The sequence below is a fragment of the Heptranchias perlo genome, chromosome 35, assembly GCF_035084215.1.
Source record: "Heptranchias perlo isolate sHepPer1 chromosome 35, sHepPer1.hap1, whole genome shotgun sequence".
Classification (NCBI taxonomy): Eukaryota; Metazoa; Chordata; class Chondrichthyes; order Hexanchiformes; family Hexanchidae; genus Heptranchias; species Heptranchias perlo.
In genome coordinates this window covers 12,360,882-12,379,486 of record NC_090359.1, presented here as the reverse complement: position 1 = coordinate 12,379,486, position 18,605 = coordinate 12,360,882, and the positions used below count along the sequence as shown (strand labels likewise).

Sequence of the window (18,605 nt, the reverse complement as noted above, 5' to 3'; positions counted from 1 at the left end):
CCGGCAACACCTCAAATTAAAAATTCTCACCTTTATGTTCAAATCCCTCCATGGCCTCGCCCCTTCCTATCTTTAGCCCTACAGCCCACCAAGAACTCTGCGTTCATCCAACTCTGGTCTCGTGTGCAGCCCGATTTCCATTGCACCACAATTGGTGGCCGTGGCTTCAGTTGTCTCAGCCCTAAGCTCTGGAACTTCCTCCCTAAACCTCTCCACTTCTCTCTCCTCCCATCTAACACGCTTCGTAAAACCTACCTCTTTGACCAAGTTTTTGGTCACCTGTCCTAATATCTCATTATGTAGCTTGCTGTCAAATTTTGTCTGATAACCATCACATGAAGCATTTTATTGTGTTAAATGTGATCTATAAATGGACGTTGTTTTTATTGTTGTTGCAATAGTTCATTCCTGTTTTTTTTTGTCCCCGTGTGAAGCACTTTGCATTCCTCTACATTAAATTTCATCTGCTACCTGTCTGTCCGATGCCCAAGTATTTAAATCCTCCTGTAGCTTATCCTGTTCAGTTTTGCAGTCTACCATCTTCATCAGCTTTGCATCATCTGTAAATTTACGCTTAGTTCCAGATCACTTATGAAGATATTAAACAAAAGAGGTCCAAAACAGATCACTGTGGAACCCCACTGGTAACATTCTCGCACGCTGATGACAATCCCTCACCACTGCCCTCTGGATTCTATCGGTGAACAAATTACACACCCACTGAAAAACATTTCCACTCATTTCCGCATTCTTTGTTTTCAGTACCAGACTTTCGAGAGGAACTGTATCAAAGGCCTTCCTGAAATCCATGTACACCACATCCACTACCTTACCAATATCACACTCCTTTGCCACACATTCAAAGAAAACTAGTGAGCTAGATTGGCAAGACTTCCCCTTTCATGAACGCAAATTGTCTATCTTTTAAGGTTATATTTCTATTCACAAGCTCCTTGAACTTACCTTTAATAAGCATTTCCATAACTTTACCCACAATGGACGTTAAACTCACTGGTCAGTAGTTTCCTTGGTGAATTTTGCTGCCTTTTTAACAATAGGAGTAACATCTGCCTTTCTCCAGTCCCCATCATATTGGAAATTAGCAAATGTAACTCCTCTGTTCAAGAAAGAATGGCGACAGAAAGCAGGAAACTACAGGCCAGTTAGCTTAACATCTATCTTAGGGAAAATGTTAGAATTTGTTATTAAGGAGGTTGTAGCAGGGCACTTAGACAATCTCAATGCAATCAGGCAGAGTTAATACGGCTTTGTGAAAGGGAAATCGTGTTTGACTAATTAATTAGAGTTCTTTGAGGAAGTAACAAGCAACGTGGATAAAGGGGATCCTGTGGATGTGGTGTACTTTGATTTCCAGAAGGCTTTTGACAAGGTGCCACATCAAAGGCTACCACACAAAATAAGACCTCATGGTGTAGGGGTAATATATTAGTATGGATAAAGGATTGGTTAGCTAACAGGAAACAGAGAGTAGGCATAAATGGGTCATTTTCAGGTTGGCAAGGTGTAACGAGTGGAGTGCCACAGGGATAAGTGCTTGGAACTCAACTATTTACAATCTATATCAATGACTTGGATGAAGGGACCGAATGTATGATTGCTAAATTTGCTGATGACACAAAGGCAGATAGGAAAGTAAGTTGTGAAGAGGACATAAGGGGTCTGCAAAAGGATACAGATAGGTTAAGTAAGTGGTCAAAAATTTGACAGATGGAGTCCAATGTGGGAGAATGTGAACTTGCCCACTTGGCAGGAGGAATTCAAAAGCAGTATATCATTTAAATGGAGAGAGATTGCAGAACTCTGAGGTACAGAGGGATCTGGGTGTCCTAGTACATGAATCACAAAAAGTTGGATTGCAGGTATAGCAAGTGATTGGGAAGGTAAATGGAATGTTGTCATTTATTGCAAGGGGAATGGAATATAAAAATAGAGATGTTTTGCGACAGTTGTACAGAGCATTGGTGAGATCACATCTGGAATGCTGTATGCAATTTTGGTCTCCTTATTTAAGAAAGGACAATAATTGCTTTGGAGGCGGTTCAAAGAAAGTTCACTCGATTAATTCCTGGGATGACGGAGTTATTTTATGAGGAAAGGTTGGACAAGTTGGGCCTGTTGGAGTTGGCGCTTAGAAGAATGAGAGGTGATCTCAGGGGACTAGAAGGGGTAGATGCTGAGGTGATGTCTCCCCTTGTGGGAGAGTCTAGAACGAGGGCCCTCAGTTTAAGAATAAGGGGTCTCCATTTAAGACGGAGATGAGGACACATTTTTTTCTCTCACAGGATCGTAAATCTGTGGAACTCCCTTCCCCAAAGAGCGGTGGGGGCAGGATCATTGAATATTTTTAAGGCTGAGTAAGATAGATTCCTGCTTAACAAGGGAGTCAAAGGATCTGGTAGGTAGACGGGAAAGTAAGGTTGAGATCACAATCAGATCGCCATGAGCTTATCAAATGGCAGAGCAGGCTCGAGGGTCTGAATGGCCTACTCGTGTGTTCGTAAAGGATGGTGGAGCTAGATTCAATCGTAACTTTAAAAGGATAATTCGATAAATACTTGAAAAGGAAAAAAATTGCAGAGTTTATGGGTAAAGAGCACGGGAATGGGAGTAATTGGTACCTCCTTCAAAGAGCTGGCATTGGCACGATGGGTCGAATGGCCTCCTTCCATGCTGTGAGATTCTAGGATTGTATATTTTCCATATATTTGTTTCTCTAAGAAGAACAATGACAGGCTGTCTGAGCAAAGCAGATGGTCAAAAGGCCCAAACGCACGAGGCACCAAAGAATCAGGCGTAGATTTCAGCACAAGGATGTTTTTTTCTGCTCCAGTCATCAGGACAACACAGACCCCTGAAACACAACCAGTCACTCCTTCCAATATCACAGAGCCAGAAGCAGACCAGCTCTCAGTTTGCTTAAGAGTGAGTGCTGAACTCATCACATGGTGTCTGCACTAAACTGGCAATTAGAATCTCCTAATCACTTGGCTGTTTGTTAATACGGGAAAAAAAATCAGATTTTAACTGACCTGCCCTTTTCAATCCATCTATTGATCATTCACAGAGGCCCAAAAGAGACCTCTCAGAGTGTCTGAATCAGCTGTACTAATGATGATCTCTTAGTTCTTAGCGATGAACGTGATGAAAACATATGTCGCTCATTGATTTTGGTGTCAGAGGGTTAGATATTTATCTCACGGTGGGGGAGAGATGAATAAGATGAAATAAAGCGAGTGTCTGTGGTAATGTTTGAATGACCGACACCAATCCGTAATTTGTACAATGCTGAATGTGTCAATTCAAAATGTGGATTTCCAATGGATATTCTGCAATGTTAACACAAATCCGTTTGTTCCACAGGAGGTGGTCGGGGTTCTGGTCACTGGAAATGTTTGAATTCAGAAAAGTTATTCTCTTGAATTTCTATATACTTCAGTTCCCAGAACGAATAATTGCAGACTCTCTGGGTACATTTTCTGCTTGGCGAGCTGGCATATGACTGGCCTTGCAGATTGACCGCTCGTTATTAAATTCACTTCAACTGCTCCGACCAGCAGTCGGTCCACACACTGATGGGCATCTGCATCCATTTCGAGCTGGCCTCGGGGGCCAGGGTGAGCCAAAGTAAGAGTGAGGCCATGTTCTTTGGCAGTTGGGAGACCCGGTCCTTTGTCCCCTTCACTGTCAGATCCGACTACCTGAAGGTTTTGGGGATCTGGTTCGAGGGGCCCCTGGCCGGCAGAAAGAACTGGGAGGAGCGGATCGCTAAGGCCAAACAGAAGCTTGACATGTGGGTGGGGCGATCCCTCTCCATAACCGGCAGGAACCTGGTGATAAGGTGTGAGGTACTCACCGTGTTGCTCTCCGTGACCCAGCTCTGGCCCATTCCCCAAAACTCCGCCGTCACAGTCACCCGAGATATCCTCCACTTTCCCTGGAGGTCCAAGGTAGAATGTGTCCGCAGGGTCACCATGTACAAGCTTCCAGACAAATGGGGAAAGAGCGTCTACAATGCTGCTCTGATCCTGACAGCCACCTTTGTGTGTGGCTGCCTCAGGATGTGTGTAGAGCCCCAGTACGCAGATACCAAGTGTCATTACGTGCTGAGTTTCTACCTGGCCAACACATTTAGAAGGCTGGGTCTGGCTGTGCTGGCCGAGCAGGTGCAGGATGTCCCATCGAGCTGGACCGCTCCCCCCCCCCCCCCACTATCTGTCCCAGGTGTAGAAGTTCCTGAGGAGTAACCCCTTCGAACACAAGGCCGTCAGACCGTGGTGAACGCGAAACATCCTGAGAACCCTTTCTTAAATAAGGAGACCAAAACTGCAATTCCAGTTGTGGTCTCACCAAAGCCCTGTACAATTGCAACAAAATACTTACTCATGTATTCCAAACACTTGAAATAAAGACCAACATTTCATTTGCCTTCCTAATTGCTTGCTGTACCGACATGTTAACTTCTTGTGTTTCTTATACCAGGACACTCAAGTCTCTCTGAACACGAACATTTAATAGTTGCTCATCATTTAAAAAATATTCTGTTTTTCTATTCTTTCTACTAAAGTGAATAACCTCAAATTTCCCCACATTATACTCCATCTTCCACCTTCTTGCCCATTCACTTAACCTGTCTATAAACTTTGCAGACTCTTTGTGTCCTCCTCACAGATGCTTTGCATCGTCAGAGATCTTCAATACATTACACTCATATAGATTGTAAATAGCTGAGGCCCAGTAACGGTCGGCATTGCTCGCTGATAAGACAAGGGTAACATCCCTGAGGGGACATTGGTCCCAGCACCGTTGAGGTGCAACCCGTCCATCTTGTACAGGTCTTTAGTATCAATAAAAGTGAACAATGACGCCCTGGTAATGATGTTTCCTGACCTGCTGAGTGTTGCCAGCAGTTTCTGGGTTTATTTTTGAGCTTTCACTATCGCAGTTTTCCTGACAACCTGCAACTTGCCTCAAGGGCGTGGCTTCAAGCACAACTTTCTTGTGCTCTTCTCACACACAAGATCGCACTTTACTTTCCGACACACGCGCTTTAAAATCTGCCGTTTCCACACACAGCGTCCTGCGCCACGAGAATTTGAAAGACCTTCCGCTCATGGCCTGTAATCGTTCCTTTTTCCCCACAGGCGCTCTTTACATTTATCCTCTACTCGATTCAATCGCATGTTTCAACAGAACTATTAAGATCAAGGCGGAACACTTCCGATCTTACTGCACCGCCCCAACTTGCCAATTGTGCACCTTTCAACCGCCATTCACAGCTCTGTCGCGCTGCCCATCGCTCACGCAACTCAACTGCTGAGAGAAAAGAGCCAACAAGCAACAAAACAAAAACCAGTTCTTCAGTTACCATCCCCTGGATCACAAGATTCCCCAAGTAAATTTCGAGAGCAATCGGGCGGCTGTCTTTCCAGAGACCAGCCCTGCTTTCGTCGTGTTTGTCTGTCGAGCGGTCACGCAGATCGAAATGTATCGACTGGTTTCAAGGCACAAATGAACATTGGTGTGAATGGGACATGTGCCCAACAGAAACAGCGGTCTGAGCAGAACAAACTTAAAGGCGTGAGATCGTGAAAGTGAATGTTCGTGTCGGCAATGGAGCAGGAAAGTGTCCATGAAATGGAAGGAGGAAAGTCAAGGCGGCCTATTGATTGTGGAAGGAAGAAAAAGCTGGGAGAAGAGGCGGGTTTGAACTGTGGAACATCAAGTACAGGCATGTGAGAGAGGTGGAATTTGATGGAATAAATAGGTTTTCGACACCAACAAAAAATATTTTTGTTATGTATTAAAGATTGGGACATTGTTGCAGTCTATTTGCTCGCGCGGTCAAGAACAAAAGACGCAGCGCACACTATGCCGTGACTCGGATTCGAACCGAGGTTGCTGCGGCCACAACGCAGAGCACGAACCACTGTCCGATCACGGCGCCTCACGTCAGTTGATGACATGGTTGCCCGAACAATTTAAATAGCGCCTTTAACGTAGCGAAACGTCCCAAGGCGCTTCACGGGATCGTTTTCAAACAAAATTTGACCCCGAGCAACAGAAGGAGATATTAGAAGCAAAATACTGCGGATGCTGGAAATCTGAAATAAAAACAGAAAATGCTGGAAATAATCAGCAAGTCAGGCAGCGTCTGTGGAGAGAGAAACAGAGTTAACGTTTCAGGTCGATGACCCTTCGTCAGAAATGGAAAAAGTTGAAGATTAAACAGTTTTTAAGCAAGTACAGAGTCAGGGAAAGGGATGGGGGAGGAAGGGGAGGGGAGGAAAGAACAAAAGGGAAGATCTCTGATAGGGTGGAGGGCAGGAGTGATTAAATGACAAAAGGAATGATGGTGCAAGGCAAGGAGGGTGGTAATGGGACAAGTAAAGAAACAAAAGATGGGTCCAGAGGAGCTGTTAATGGCAACATTAGAACCACAATCAGCACTTGATCTGCGAAAAAATGTGATCAGTGTTTATGATCTGAAGTTATTGAAATCAATGTTGAGTTCAGATGGTTGTAAAGAGCCTGATCGAAAGATGAGGTGCTGTTTCTCGAGCTTATGTTGAGCTTCATTGGAACGGTGTAAGAGGTAGGGGACAGAGAGGTCAGAGTGGGATTGGGACGGGGAATTAAAACGGCAAGCGACCGTAGGTCAGGGTCACGCTTGTGGACTGAGCGGAGGTGTTCAGCAAAGCTATTACAAATAAATCACTGTTTCACCTGGAAGGAATGTTTGGGGCCCTGGAAGGTGGGAAGGGAGGAGGTGAAAGGGCAGGTGTTGCATCTCCTGCACTCGAATGGGAAGGTACCGTGGGGAGGAGAGCGAGTGTTGGGGGTGATGGAAGAGTGGACCAGGGTGTCGTGGAGGGAGTGGTCCCTTCGGAAGGCTGAAAGGGGAGGGGAGGGGAAGGTGTTTTTGGTGGTGGCATCGCGCTTGGACGTGGTGGAAATGGCGGAGGATGATACTTTTAATGTGGATGCTGGTGGGGTGGAAGCCAAGGACAAGGGGGACCTACCGTGGTTCTGGGAGGGAGTGGAATGGGTAAGGGCAGAAGTGAAGGAAATAGGACGGACACAGTCGAGGGCCCAGTCAACTACAGTGGAGGGGAGTCCTCTGTTGAGAAAAAAGGAAGACATATCGGAAGTACTGGTGCGCAAGGTGGCATCGTCAGAACAGACACAATGGAGACGGAGAAACTGGGAGAAGGGAATAGAGTCCTTACAGGAAGCGGGGTGGGAGGAAATGTAATCAAAGTAGCTGTGGGGGTCGGGGGGCTTATAATAGATTTTGGTTGACAGCCTATCCCTGAAAATGGAGAAAGAGGAATGGAAGGGAAGGTTCGGAGATGGACCGTGTGAGGGGAAGGGTGAAAATTGGAAGCAAACTTGACTGGGGCGAGAGCAGGAAGCGACATCGATACAGTCATCAATGTACCGGAAAAAGAGGTGAGGGAGGGGAGCTGAGTAGGACTGGAACAAAGAATGTTCCACCTCTCCCACAAGTTCAGCCAGGCAGAGGAGGGTGGTGGAGGATGGGGATTGGTTGGGCCATCTTTCGTGGAAGAGGCAGGGGGCCCGCAGGCCGTCCTGGTGGGTGATGGAGGTGTAGACGGACTGGACGTCCTGGGTGAAAAGGAGAGGGTTCGGGCCGGGGAACTGGAAGTTGTTCAAGTGGCGGAAGGCATCGGATGAGTTGCGGATAGAGATCGGAATAAACTGGACAACGGGAGAGAAAGTAGAGTCGAAATAGGAAGAAGTTTGTTCCGCGGGGCAAGATCAGGCTGAGACGATGGATCTCCTGGGACAGTCCAGTTTTTGGATCTTGGGAAGGAGGTAGAAGCGGGCTTGGGGGACTATGAGGTTGGAGGCCGTGGGGAGAAGTTCTCCACAGGAGATGAGATCTGTGATGGTCTGCGAAACTATGGATTGATGTTGGGTGGTGGGATCACGCTCCTGGGGAAGGTAGGAGGATGTCGGAGAGTTGGAGTTCAGCCTCCACTCGGTCGAGGTCCATTCACCTCACAACAACAACAGAGCCGCCATTGTCAGCAGGTTTAATGACAATGTCAGGGTCAGACTCGAGAGAACGGAGTGCTGCGAGTTCAGAGGGAGGGAGGTCAGAGTGAGTGACGGGAGCAGAGAAATTGAGACGGCCGATGTCACGCTGGCAGTTCACAATGAAAAGATCAAGAGAGGGTAAGAGGATAGAGTGAGGGGTCCAGGTGGACCGAGAAATCTGAAGATGGGAGACAGGGTCCGCTGTGCGGGGGGAAGACTCCTGGCCAAAGAAATGGGCGCGGAGGTGAAGGCGACGGAAGAAGAGCTCAGCATCGAGTCCAGCTCGAAACTCATTGAGGTGGGGGCATATGGGGATGAAGCTGAGTCCTTTGCTGAGGACTGACGTTCGGGGTCAGAGAGGGGATGGTCAGAGGGAATGGTGAAAACACGACAAAGAGATTGGAGGGAGGGATGGGGTCAGAGGAAAGTGAAGGGGAAGAAGGATCGGGAGGGGTGTTGGTATCTAAGAGTTGTTGAAACTTGCGGTCCTTGACACCTGAAAGGAAGAAAAAAAGTTTTTTGTTCAATCGCCGGATGAGGCGAAGGATGAAATGGAACTGCGGACCAGGACAGCTCTGAAGTAGAGAGAGTCGGTGCTGCTGAAGAGAGAGTGTTTGATCAGGTTTCTACTAAAACTCACTTTCACAGACACATCTCCTTCCTCAGCAACTGTGTCCGGCTCCGACTTATTCCACGTGGATTCCAACTTAAATCCCACCCTTCATGTTTCGGATCCGCCCATGATTCCAGATATCTCCATGATATTCAGCGTTCCTCCAACCACTGCTCCCGCCGCTTCCTGAGATCCGCGCTCAACGCCACGAGCCGCCACATGCTCACTCTCGACCTCTCTCTCCACGCATGGTTTTTATCCCATCCGCGCCATTATTGCATTTACCGTTTGATGTGTTGGTTCCTTCATTATATTCATCCAGAAGACTTGGGTTTCAGTCCAATCCGAAGCCACGGTGGATGAATTTTGCATTGCTCGCTGAACTCTGCTCAAATCAGCAAAGTCCCGATTGCCGCCCGGAGGTGTTGCGAGTGTAAGATGTGAATAACGTGAAGTATCAATCAAAGTGCACAATGACGCCCCGGGAAAGCGAGTATCTCTCATCGGATATTACTGCACCGCCGCAACTTGCCGAATGTGAACCTTTCAACCGCCATTCGCAGCTCTGTAGCGCTGCCCGTCGCTCACGCAACTCAACTGCTGAGAGAAAAGAGCCAACAAGCGTCAAAACAAAAACCAGTTCTTCAGTTACCATCCCCTGGATCACAAGATTCCACAAGTAAATTTCGTGAACATTCGGGCGGCTGTCTTTCCAGAGACCAGCCCTGCTTTCGTCGTGTTTGTCTGTCGAGCGGTCACGCAGATCGAAATGTATCGACTGGTTTCAAGGCACAAATGAACATTGGTGTGAATGGGACATGTGCCCAATAGAAACAGCGGTCGGAGCAGAACAAACTTTAAGGCGTGAGATCGTGAAAGTGAATGTTAGAGTTGGCAATGCCGCAGGAAAGTGTCCATAAAATGGAAGGAGGAAAGTAAAGGCGGCCCATTGATTGTGGAAGGAAGAAAAAGCCGGGAGAAGAGGCGGGTTTGAACTGTGGAACATCAAGTACAGGCATGTGAGAGTGCTGGGATTTGACGGAATTAAAATGTTTCACCAAAATAATATTATTTCTTGTGCTGAAGATTGATTTCTTGCTGCATTCTCTTATTATATGTGACAGAGGAGAAAATCGGTAAATGAAACTCTGTGGAGACTCGGATTTGCTCCGATGTTACTGCGACCACAACGCAGAGTATTAACCACAAAACGATCACGACGAAGTGCATCAGGTGTGGCAGTTGTGCCCAAACAACAGCAATGGCGCGCATGGCACTGCTTCAAACAGAAGGATTCTTCGTGTGAGGCCAAAATAATTAGCACTTCAAATTATGGTAGCGGTGGGATTCGAACCCACGCCCCCGCAGGGACTGGAGCCTAAATCCAGCGCCTTAGACCGCTCGGCCACGCTACCTTGTGACAAACTGTCTGCTCAGGATCTGGGAACGGGCGATTGAAAGGTGGCTTTCTTACTCTGACCGATGAGTCCAAGATTTTTGCCTTGAAACAATAAAATAAAAGGGCTTTCTTTGCACTGTTCATGCGACGATTCTCCGACTGTGCTGTCAGGAAGGGAATTCCAGGACTTCGACCCAGTGACGATAAAGGAACGGTGATATATTTCCAAGTCGGGATGGTGAGTGACTTGGAGGGGAACGTGCAGGTGGTGTTGTTCCCATGTGCCTGCTGCCCTTGTCCTTTTAGGCGGTACAGGTCACGGGTTTGGGAGGTGCTGTCGAAGAAGCCTTGGCAAGTTGCTGCAGTGCATCCTGTGGATGGTACACACTGCAGCCATGGTGCGCCTGTGGTGAAGGAAGTTAATGTTTAAGGTGGTAGATGTGGTGCCAATCAAGTGGGCTGCTTTGTCCTGGATGGTGTCGAGCTTCTTGAGTGTTGTTGGAGCTGCACTCATCCAGGCAAGTGGAGAGTATACCATCTATAAAGAGTACTTTATAGATGGTAGAAAGGCTTTGGGGGGGGGGGGGTCAGGAGGTGAGTCACTCACCACAGAATACCCAGCCTCTATCTGCTCTTGTAGCCACAGTATCTATGTGGCTGGTCCAGTTATGTTTCTGGTCAATGGTGACCTCCAGGATGTTGATAGTGGGGGACTCGTCGATAGTAATGCCATTGAATGTCAAGGGGATGTGGTTGGACTCTCTCTTGTTGGAGATTGTCATTGCCTGGCACTTGTACAGCCTAAATGTTACTTGCCACTTATCAGCCCAAGCCTGGATGTTGTCCAGGTCGTGCTGCATGTGGGCACGGACTGCTTCTTATCTGTGGGGTTGCGAATGGAACTGAACACTGCGCAATCGTCAGCGAGCATCCCCATTTCTGACCTTATGATGGAGGGAATGTCATTGATGAAGCAGCTGAAGATGGTTGGGCCAAAGACACTGCCTTGAGGAACTCCTGCAGCAATGTCCTGGGGCTGAGATGATTGGCCTCCAACAACCACTACCATCTTCTTTTGTGCTCCGTATGACTCCAGAAACTGGAGAGTTTTCAACTGGAGCGGCAGCTGAACGGATGGTCTCAATCTTAGTGACAAAATAGTCCATGAGCTCATGGCAATTTTTGTGGTGAGGGTGGAGGAGGCAGGGGGTGCAAGAAGTCGGTTTGGAGTCGAGAAGAGATACCGGGTGTATCTTTACATTCCAGGATGATCCTGGAATAGTGAGTAGTTTTCTGTCTCTCTCTGTTTTGGGCTGGTGAATTAGCCCGGGTCTGTTCACAGAGCGATTCTGCATTTTATTTCTTCCTCATTACTGTGGTTCTGACATCGAGGTGAAGAGTGAGGCAGAGAACAGATTTTAAAATTGCTGGAATATCAGTGAAATTAAATCGTGGAAAGTGGAAAAGTCCGAGTCAGTTTTTCACTGTATTTTCCTCATCTGATGTTGCAGATAAATGAAAGTGAAGCTTCGAAAGGCAGACCTTCCCGTCGGGGAATTGACCCCAGTCTCCAGGGTGATGGACACTGATACTCACCATGATACTAACGAGGAACTGGTGCCGGAAGGGGATGGACGTTCACCACAGATGCTTCAGGTTTCAGTGAATCTGTTTGAACTGTTCATTTGATGACAGTTTGTTTAACTTTCCACGGACCACTGTTGAAAGAAAAATTACCGACCACTTTTCCATCTCATGTTGGATCGTGATGTGGGGAGTGCGGGAGAGAGTGAGACAGAGGAAGAGACAGAGACCTTCTCAGGAAAACATAGAAAATATGAGGCACATACACAGACAGACAGACAGACACAGACACACAGAAACAGACACACAAACACATGGGGTGACTCAGAAATACGGAAAGTCAGAATATGGATAATTTGGCTGATTTTTGTTCTATTTCTGTCGTAGATTTCGTGAAATCTTGCAGATCAATTAAAATGAGCATAAAACTCGAGGTGTTCAATGCTGTGGAATTTTAATTCACTTCAGAATTATTAATTCTACAAGATACTTGTTGAATTTTGAAACGCAGAGATGAAACGGGTTGATAAATGACGGGATCTGAAGTCTGTCAGATTCGAACCTGCGCGGAGGAAATGAATGAATTTCTAATCTGTCACCTTCATTACCAGTTTGTAAATAGACTCCGTACAATAATATTCTGAAAGTGACAATCACCTGTTTTTTTTCTCTAGTTTTTTTTAGGAAGAAGCTTGGCGAAGACATAAAATTAAAGTTGGCGTCTGATAAATGCTTCCTCCCCGTCGGGGAATTAAACCCCGGACGAAGGTGGGGCAACTCACCACGATAAGAGAGAAAGAAAGAACGAAAGAAAGACAGAGTCAGTTGTCGTTGTCCAAGAAAGAGATGGAAATGTAAAAGGTTCTTTCAAGAGTGGCCCGTGGAAAATGAAACAAACTATCATCAAATAAATAGTTAAAAGAAATGCACTGATACATGAAGCATGTCTAACACCATCTGGGATGAGTGCATTATCACTACAGCCGTTCCTCGTTCGTATAGTGGTGAGTGTCACCGCCTATCAAGCTGGAGACCGGGGTTCAATTCCCCGACGGGGAGATTAAACTTCCGCCGCTTTCAAAAGCTTTTATCTCCAATATTGGATGCGGAATATACAGTGTAAAACTGACTCGGAGTTTCCCACTTTCCCCAATTTAATTTCACTGACATTTCAGCGGTTTTAAAATCTGCTCTCAGCTTCACTCTTCACCTCGATGTTCGACTGGCTTCTGTGATGGTGGGGATTTCGGGAGGAGGCCGAGATGGATCATCCACTCGGCACTTCTGGCTGAAGACGGTTTCTAAAACGTTGCACTCAGACGCTGGGCTTTACCATCATTGAGGATGGGGATGTTCATCGAGCCTCTTCCCGTTAGTTGTTTAATTATCCACCATCATTCACAAATGGGTGTGGCAGGACTGCAGAGCTTTGATCTGATCCGTTGTGTGTGGGATCGCTCAGCTCTATCTACACCATGCTGCTTCCACTGTTTGTCAAGTAGTCCCGTGTTACTTTCATGTTATTGGTGTGTGTACGTGTTTATGTAGCTAGGAATGTGTGTGTTTGTGTATGTGTGAATATGACTATGTCTGTCTCACTTGTTATATGCGTTTCTGAGTGTCTCTCTCTTTCTTTCTATCTGTCACTTTTTCCCTGCTCCCCAAATAATTTTTCTCTGGACCTTGACTAACAAAGAGACAGAAAGGAAGTCTTCTTTCAACAGTGGCATGTGGAAAGTTAAACAAATTGTCATCAAAGAAGTAGTTAAAATAGATTCACTGAAACATGCATCATTTTCATTGCTGTATGTGAGATCTTTCATGTCTGCGCCTGTTCCGAGACCTGTCTCTCTCTGTTTCGGGCTGGTGACAGCGCGATTCTGCGTTTTATTTCTTGCCCATCATTGTGATTCTCACATCGAGCTGAAGCGTGAGGCAGAGAGCAGATTTTTAAAATCGCTGTGAAATCAATTTGTGGAAGTGGGAAAGGCCGAGGCAGATTTTCATTGTATTTTCAACATCCAATATTGCACATAAATGAAAGTGAAGCTTCGAAAGCAGCAATAACCTCCTCGTCGGGGAATTGAACCCCGGTCTCCCGCGTGATAGGCGGGGATACTCACCACTATACTAACGAGGAATTCGTGTAGACGTTTGCCGTATATTCACCACAGATGCTTCAGGTTTCAGTGAATCTGTTTGAACTGTTCATTTGATGACAGTTTGTTTAACTTTCCACGGACCACTGTTGAAAGAAGAATTACCGACCACTTTTCCATCTCATGTTGGATCATGATGTGGGTAACGCGGGAGAGAGTGAGACAGAAAGAGACAGATCTTCTCAGGAAAATATAGAAAATATGAGGCACATACACAGTCAGATAGACACAGACACACAGAAACAGACACACATGCACATGGATTGACTCAGAAATACTGAGAGTCAGAATATGGATAATTTGGCTGATTTTTGTTCCATTTCTGTCGTAGATTTCGTGAAATCTTGCAGATCAATTAAAATGAGCATAAAACTCGAGGTACTCAATGCTGTGGAATTTGAATTCACTTAAGAATTATTAATTCTACAAGAAACTTGTTGAATTTTGAAACGCAGAGATGAAACAGGTTGATGAATGACGGGATCTGAAGTCTGTCAGATTTGAACCTGCGCGAGGGAAATGAATGAATTTCTAATCTGTCACCTTCACCACCAGTTAGTAAAAATCACAATTGCTCTGCATCCAGTACAATAATATTCTGAAAGTGACAATCACCTGTTTTTTTTCTCTCTAGTTTTTGTTTAGGAAGAAGCTCGGCGAAGACATAAAATTAAAAGTTGGCATCTTATAAATGCTTCCTCCCCGTCGGGGAATTCAACCCCGGACGAAGGCGGGGCAACTCACCACGATAAGAGAGAAAGAAAGAACGAAAGAAAGACAGAGTCAGTTGTCGTTGTCTAACAAAGAGATGGAAATGTAAAAGGTTCTTTCAACAGTGGCTCGTGGAAAATGAAACAAACTGTCATCAAATAAATAGTTAAAAGAAATGCAATGATTTCTGAAGCATGTCTAACGCCATCTGGGATGAGTCCACGTATAATACAGCAGTTTCTCGTGAGTATCCCCGCCTGTTACGCTGGAGACCGGGGTTCAATTTCCTGACTGGGGTGTTTAACTTTTTCAAAAGCTTTTCTCTCATTTTTCTACAATATTGAATGTGGAATATACAGTGTAACTGACTCGGAGTTTCTCAATTTAATTTCACTGATATTCCAGCGGTTTTAAAACCTGCTCTCAGCGTCACTCTTCACCTCGATGTTCGACTGGCTTCTGTGATGGTGGGGATTTCTGTGATGCTGCTTATTTTGACCTCTTCTCCAAAAATCCTTCGTCACAAAGCAGGCAGGCGTTGCCTGTTGCTGTGGTTCGGATGTTGTAACTGCACCTGAGCTGTGGTGCTGTGATCGTATGGTGGTTCGTCCTCTGTGTTGTGGTCGTAGCAATCTCCGTTCGAATCTGAGTCACGGCATAACTTTCTCACCTCTTTTATCCTCTGCCACACATACCAAAAAAAGGCAGCAATATATCAATCTTCAGTATTTTTTGTTGGTGGTGAAAACCTATCCATTCCTTTAAATCCCAGCACTCTCACATGCCTGGACTTGAGGTGCGTGAGCGACGGGCAGCGCAACAGAGCTGCGATTGGCGGCTGAAAGGTGCACATTTGGCAAGTTGGGGCGCTGCAGTTGGATCAGATGTGTTCCGCCTTGATCTTAATAGTGATTATAGGCCATGAGCAAAAGGTCTATCAAATTCTCGTGGCGCAGGACGCTGTGTGCAGAAACGGCAGATTTTAAAGCGCGTGTGCAGGAAAGTAAAGTGCGATCTTGTGTGTGAGAAGAGCACAAGAAAGTTGTGCTTGAAGCTGCGCCCTTGAGGCAAGTTGCAGGTTGTCAGGAAAACTGCGATAGTGAAAGCTCAAAAATAAACCCAGAAACTGCTGGAAATACTCAGCAGGTCAGGCAGCATGTGTGGAGAGAGTTCTGATGAAATATCATCGACCTGAAAGGATGTTTCTCTCTCCACAGATGCTGCCTGACCTGCTGAGTGTTTCCCGCATTTTCTGTTTTTATTATTAATATAACCTGAGCTCTGTCGAGCGTTTGTTGTTCGATTCACTGATAAAGCTGGGAATTGAGGGGAAGCTGGTTCATGGCGAACCCCAGCTCTGAATCCCCCCGGCAGAGAGTTCAAGGAATGTTTAATATAAATGAGATTCAACGACAGGATCAGAAAATCTCTCCTTGATGGTCGGTCTCATTCTCCCGAAGTGAGGAATGAGCGGGAGGGGCAATTCCACCCGGGGTTATATTTTATTCCAAGAGGATGACCCAAAGGCTAGCTTGACGTAGGGGTGAAATAGCTCAGTTTGCGAAAGAGTTGGACTGAAGATCTGAAGGTTCCTGGTTCGATCCCGGGTTTCAGCGGTTTTTGGTTATTTTGTTTCTTCTTTGGGTCGATTCTCGAACATTTATTTACACTGGCATTTTTACCGACACTGAACGGTTGGGGATGGAATAGAGAGACATCAAGGATGTCTGTATTTAGCTTTTATTTCTCTATTTCCTTTTGCCTTTCTCTCTGGTTTTTGTCTCTCTCGGTGCCCGATGAACATTTGATTTGATGCATTTGTCCTGAACTGATGGAGGAAGTTTGGCTTGTGGGCTGGGGGAAGGGAGGGAAACGGCAGAGGCAGCTGAACGGATGGTCTCAGTCTTAGTGACAAAGAAATCCATGAGCTCTTCGCACTTGTTGGAGGTGAGGGGGGAGGGGCAGGGGAGAGGGGTTTAAGAAACCAGTTTGTAGTGAAGAGAAGCCGGGGGTTATCTTTACATTCCAGGATGATCCTGGAATAATGAGCTGTTTTGGCAGAGAGCAGGTCCTGATGGTGCTTTAAGTGTTCCCGCCAGATCTGGCGATGAATGGCTGAACCAATTGTCCGCCATAAAGGTTCAAGTCTGCGACATTGTTACCCGTTTCTGTCTGAAACTGGTGAGTGTGTCAATAGAAAGTAACAGAAAAAAAGCATTTTCATCCAGCAAACTTAATTCTGATCATTATTATAGCATAAAACCTGAACAGCCCATCCCTCAAACACTGATATAAAACCAGTCCCAGGACCCTGAGCCGCTGTGAAAATGCTGTGATCCCGACCTGATTCGAACTCGCAGTTTTCTGATCGGGAATCAGACGCTGTCAGTTGCGACAGGAGGTGGATCCGGATCCAGAGAAGGGAGATCGGTACCGACCGCCGCCGGGACTCTCGGAGGGCGAGAAGGCGGAAGCAGCAGCAGCCAGACCGCCTCAAACAACAGCTCAGGATCCCCGCTCTCTAATCCAGCCGCTGCCGGCCGAGAGCTGCCGGTCCCGGCCTGAGCCGTGTCTGGGAGCCGCCTGCCGGTCTCTCTTTACTGAACGGGACCGATCCAGGTGCAGCTCACACACAGGCCCAGGAATCCCACTCCAGACAGATTCACTTCTTTAAACCTTGTTTCGATTCAGTGAATTGGGATTTAATTCAATCCTCATCTGCCCTCCGCTCTGTCAGTTCAGGACTTTATTTAAACCGATACTTGGAGCTCTGTTTTACAGGGTGTCGGCTGTTTCAGTATTTCTCAGTCCCTCTACTCCCATTAATAACACTTTTTGCTGCTAACTGCTGCTTGATACAAAGTGCCCAGGAATTAGGGAATTTCTCCCGGGGACCGGGGAACTGACTCGGATTCGGCTCAACCCTCAAATCCACAAAGTTTTTGTCACTGCTGCTGTACAGGATTAAAGGAAGGGACCGAACCAGAAGCGGTTTTAAATTATTACTGACAAATCAGGGTCAAAGGCAAAGGATTCAGTCTGCTTATCTACAGGGCTGAGTCCCTGCCCGCTTCACTGTCTGTCTGTCTGTCTCCCGGTTTATCCGTCTGATTGAGTCTCTGCTTTATTCTCTGCCTCTTTGTTTGCTGTCTGCAGGCCTCCCGACCCGACTGACTGACTAACTACCGGACCGTGTGTCGGAATGAATGACTGGGACTGAGTGTCTGCCTATTTTTGGACCTGAATGGCCACATTTCTCAGTTCCTGCCTTCGCTCTGTGTCACGGGCCTGTCGCTGTCTCTCAGGATGACAACACACCCACACCCTTCACACACCGCCTTTGACGACTGAACGCAGGTTTGCTCAGTCTGTCCCCGCAGCTCCTTCGGGAGTTTAATGATTTTGAAATGAAAACTTTTTCCTGTGTGACTTGTGAAGTTTAGTTCAGTGAAATGTTTGTGAAAGGGAAGGATTGAGAGCTTTTAGTGTGGGACAGAAGTGATGTTGTTTCATGGAGGAGTCACACAATTGAATTAACATGAGCAGCGGTTTCCATCGTGTTGCGGTTATCGCGTTTTCCTCACACGCGAAAGGTTCCCAGGCGGGAATATTATTTGGGAATTTGCTCTTGTGAAAAGTGGGAGATAATTGGCTTTTCCTGTTGAATTTAACAACGGCTGTACCACATTCCTGGTGTCATAAACACTGAACATTTTAACCAGACTCTTAAAATACAGTCTTTAAAATGAGAACGGATAAAAGTTCATCAAATGGAAAACACAATAACTTCCCCACGTGTCACTGTCACTCGGTAACCATGTTAGTATTTCCGTCAGTCAGTCTGCAGAAAGTTATCGCTTCATTAATGGCGATTACAACAATTATTCAACTTTCACAGAGTTTCATGCGTTCATTTATGAAAGTTCATAATTGTTTTGTGAGAATTATTTCCCTGATCGGGAATCGAACCCACACCGCGGCGATGAGAGCCCCGAATCCGAACCACCAGATGCCGCGCAGCGGGTCGAGTCACGGATCGGCACAGTTGATACAAAGA

General features: G+C 46.3%; 2 non-coding genes across 2 annotated transcripts; both read right to left on the bottom strand.

Moving 5' to 3' along the window:
• Positions 1-10,028: 10,028 nt before the first annotated feature.
• On the bottom strand, positions 10,029-10,110 carry trnal-uag (transfer RNA leucine (anticodon UAG)). The gene has a single exon. It is a non-coding gene; the product is annotated as a tRNA-Leu (tRNA).
• Positions 10,111-13,746: 3,636 nt separating this feature from the next.
• On the bottom strand, positions 13,747-13,818 carry trnad-auc (transfer RNA aspartic acid (anticodon AUC)). The gene has a single exon. It is a non-coding gene; the product is annotated as a tRNA-Asp (tRNA).
• Positions 13,819-18,605: the final 4,787 nt, after the last annotated feature.